Raw genomic sequence first — 4,703 nt, forward strand, 5'->3', positions numbered from 1 at the left:
AGAACTACGGCAGCTGATTCAATTGTCACAAATTGAATATATTAAGAGATTCATTAGTTTGGCGCTTCAGATGCCCTGTGGTCTGACCGTCCCAATGTGACTACAGTCCATTGTTAACAGTGCCGTGTTATTGATTTTAAGGTAGATAGATGCTGCAACTCACAAACGTGTGGCAACACTGGGAGTATAGGCTACAGCTTCGAATGTAAACCATTATACAAGTAATGTAGCTCTAAAGACTCCATACAGAAAGCGAAGTTGATATAGCCTACACACAGCTACTATGGTAAGCGAAATTTGCAGTTAGCCACCATTAACTTACTGATGCAGATCAGCAAATTCCAAGTAGCCTCTTGTCTGACTCAACCACGGGAAATCTGATGGCGCCATTGTTGCACAGAGAACTATTCTAAAAGGATTGAACAATCGCGAATAGGATCTATGCCGGCTGGTTCATATCTTCCAACAGTGACCCTAAATTGATAACATATTCGTACCAGGTAGGCTTTTTCGAATGCATCAGAGAAACGTTTAGAATTACATCAAGGATTTGAACTGTTTGGTATGCTTATCATGGTTATCACAACTCGATGATTCCTTCTTCACCCAATCATCACCGCTGATGATATAATTTATTTCAGAAATATCGCCCACCGTAACGGGACTTTACCCAATATGCTATTACAATATGTATTTTTAGGCACGGTACATGGAGAAACATGATCTCTCAGCACATATGCCCAGCACTTCCTGTAATCTACAAAACACCACTTAAAAGGCGCATAAAAAGTGAAGCGCCATTTCCAGCCTTCCAATCACGTTACCAGTACATGCGTTAGAGTACACCACGGCAATCCTGCAATAAAAGGTAAAATCAGTAGGCATAATATCGAGATAGCATGTTTTACCGGCTATATTAGGTGCACAGCAGGCTATGCTCCTGAGTTGTATTGCAAATTTTGGAACTTTTCTACAGTTTTCGGCAGTATCCTAAATACTCATAATTTGAGTAGCATGATGTTTTAAGCTCTATGAAGGATTCTTTCGCAACTATTTTATATTTTGCATGCAACTTTTTATGGCAAGTTTTATCAAGTATCGAACGAAAGCTAAAGAAGCGATTGAAAAAACATGCTATAAATATTTTTCTGGTAGGTTCTGTTTTCATTGATCTGCATGACAAAGTGCGATGTGGTGGATTAGATGCATCTCTACTATACCTATCACGTGACAGTTGGCTTGAGAGCTACAAGTCAAGCCGACAGTGCCCGAACCAAATTAAAAGTGGCAATATGACTCGACTTTTGGCCAAGCCCGCACTAACGAAAATAGGTTGTGACAAGTATTTTTAATAGAAGTTTTGTTGAGACAGTTGGATAGTTAAACTGTGTTTAGATAAATGTCAATTCGTTATTTCGCAAGCAAGTTGTTATCTATTAAAAATTACAGTGTAAAGGAGGGATCTCCAACTTGTAACCCGCATGAGACTATTGTGCGGCCCGCTAGTCATTTTCACTTCAAATTGTATAATGAACTTAAATGGTTTCGTGAAATGAGAAAGTTTCACGTAGGTTTCAAATCGTTAGAAAATTGTATGCATGATAGATTGACTAGCGAAGAAAGAAACGTTACAATTAAACACCCGGCAAATCTTAAACAGTTCAGTTTTACAACGGAACCTTTCAAGCATCTCATATACTGATAATTTTTCTATTATTGCGCATAAATTCAACTATTCACAGCAACGTGCATTTTAAATAAGTGTAACTTTCTCAAAATTTTAGTGGAATAAAAACTTGCCCTAATTATAACCCAAATCTGATTTATCATCTGGAATAGACGCATACGCCAGTGAGTCTACAAATAGTTCAGAGCTTTTGCGCTTCGGTATGAATCAAATCCTATTAACCCAATGTGTACCAAATGTACGTTGTGTATATAATTGAATATTTCCATGAATTTTGACTTCGCATCATGGAATGACGAAACGGGCATTTGAAAACTACAAAACGGTCGTTACGATTGAGTACAACCATTTTACCATTGTCGTCAAGCACAGACATGGAACGTCTCAAAGCCTCGTGTACTGACTGATCTACTACACTCTTTCCTACAGATGAATGCAAACTTCCTGATAGCGTTGCTGGCAATTGGATCCATGCTTGAAGTCCGGAGCGTCCATGGGATTCTACGGCAGATTCTGGAACATTCACTTGGCGTTGGGTTAATGAGAACCGCTGTACCCGTTGTGAGGCGCCAAGCAGGAGATCAATTGAGAGTTGCCGAACATTTCCGTAATTGAAATTTTTACCGACTTCGATTATCGCTTTGGATTAGCTTACGTACGATTAGCTTTAATTTTGATTTAATTCAAATGAACCCGTCTATAAAGGTATAATTCCTTCAGTCCCAACATATTAGCATGTGGCACAATGAACAACGACGGTTGAGCATGCGACACCTGGGCATGTCGCTGCATATAGCCCCAGAACTAACGTTGTCCTCAACCCTAACCCCAATGTAAACCCGCATGCTAACCCCTAACGCAGGAATTCCCAACCTTTGAGTCACGGCTTCTGAAGGGCCATAAACACTTATCATCAAGTCTATTCCCATATATCAATACAAATATATTATAATGCAATAAAATGATGGTGTACTCTTGAAGCTGCAGGAACAGACGACATCCAAAATTTGACCATATATTGGGTAAAACGAAGCAAATTGTACCCGACGCGTAATGAAATTGGTATGCCATTTATGTTGCCTTTAGCATCAACATATATTGTTGTATATTTTGTCTCACAACTATTCAACGCAGTGTCTTGGATATTCAGTATGAAACGTGCCGGGCTCATCACACCAGCAGAGCAAAAACAAGTTTCACATTGACTTAATATGTAATACCTCATTAATGTACTATCGTTTTCGTCTAGCATCGTATTTATATCATTTCCTAAGAGCCTTTATTGGAGGCCATATGATTTCATAATTCTAACTACCGATTACGGTACCGACCATTTCTAAAATTTAGGAAAAACGTTTTTTAATTTTTTATAGGGTTGAAAAAGGGTTGAAAATAGGATGGCCATTGATTTTTCAACATATTCAAAGGGGGCACAGCGTGAGAAACTTGGGTAACCCCTACCCTAGCGCAACGCAGACCGACTCTTCAATCCACACGTCGAAATGTCAAATTGGTAAGTGTCGCAAGCTCACATGTCAACGGAACTATCGACTGCCCGTAGACAGCATATTCCAATCGTTTAATACAGTAAAACCAGCGTGTACTCAAAGGTGGTGTGGACACTCGGAAAATCACGTGACTGTCACGCCCAGAAACCTTTGATGACTTTGTTGCTACCGATCCGTCTGCAGCAGTAATTAAAGGCAAAGTCGCTATTGATCTTTGTTGATTTTGACTGCGTTCCATATCGAGTTAGGTGACGGGATTCGGTATGGTATATTTTGATGCTGTCATCTAGCACTGTACCAAGTTTCAAGGCTGTGAATCAATGATTAACGTATGAATTTCGCTGTCAAGTCGAGTATCTGGTAGATGAGCGCGCACCGATATATTGCCGACTTTGATGACGGAATTACTATGCTAATATTTGGGTGACAATCCTGAAACTTACTGCGAAGTTGGATAACACAGCTAAGATACATCATACCGAATTTCGTCATCTATCTCGGTATGGAACGCTTTCAAAATTCACATATACCAATATCAAATTTCCGGATAATTCCTTTATGCGGTAGGCTCAATGCCCAATCAGCGCACGTGCGGGCGTGACAGTCACGTGATTTTCCGAGTGTCCACACCACCTTTGAGTACACGCTGGTAGAACAGTGTCCTCGAATAACATTCACTTTTACCATTTACAGTTTTCGATGATGACGACTTTGACGAAATGACACTCAAGTACGCTGGACAGGATTATGCCTCCGAACATGCGTTTGATATATAGCCTATAGCTGTAATGCCACCAGCACGAGCAATCACACATGTCGTACTACTTAAACCGAGTAGTATATAAATGGATGTAGAATAAATATCTTCAATGATCACGGTTTTGGCAATGACTTTGGTAGCATAACTACTAGGGGTGGTGTGAACCTCTGAAAGGTTCTGTGGAAACGCATACGTGAACTCATTATGACATTACGTGACGTCATATTGCTAACTCCTAACATGCATTTCAGTGCAGTGATAATCTGTATTAATGTACAGTTGTGCAAGATACCTAGCGACGACTTGGAATACATAATGCCACAATGCTGAACTACACGTGTACATTGACGTTTCAAACGTCGCCAAACGTATCAACCAGGGCAATCAAATCAGAGGTGGTCAAAGTAGTCAAGAAAGCTACTCGAGTAGAAGTAGAAGTAGCGACGAGAAAATCTACTCAAGCACGAGTAGAAGTACTTCCTCCATAATCAACCTAAAACTACGTGAAGTAGAAGTAGAATTTGCTGGCATTAAATCTACTGAAGTAAGTAAGTAGTTTCGTAAACGGTCATAATACGTTCGCATGGACTTTCAAAAGTTGCAAATTAAGCAATGCGGAAGGTGCGGAGAGCTTAATGCACAATGCACATTGATGTATCCCAGAAGGTACAGATTTCCGACAGCATGAGCATTCGATCGCATCGTGAGATGCAAATGATAGTTTTGCTATGGAAATGAGATACTAATC

General features: G+C 39.9%; 1 long non-coding RNA gene across 1 annotated transcript; it reads left to right on the forward strand.

Annotated features, from left to right (window-relative positions):
- The first annotated feature begins 793 nt into the window (after positions 1 to 793).
- On the forward strand, positions 794 to 4,078 carry LOC145435323 (uncharacterized). The gene is made up of 3 exons (XR_013913808.1): positions 794 to 868; positions 2,117 to 2,294; positions 3,889 to 4,078. It is a non-coding gene; the product is annotated as an uncharacterized LOC145435323 (long non-coding RNA).
- Positions 4,079 to 4,703: the final 625 nt, after the last annotated feature.

The sequence above is a fragment of the Botryllus schlosseri genome, chromosome 3, assembly GCF_051294905.1.
Source record: "Botryllus schlosseri isolate E-star chromosome 3, Bs_hap1, whole genome shotgun sequence".
In the NCBI taxonomy this organism is placed as follows: Eukaryota; Metazoa; Chordata; class Ascidiacea; order Stolidobranchia; family Styelidae; genus Botryllus; species Botryllus schlosseri.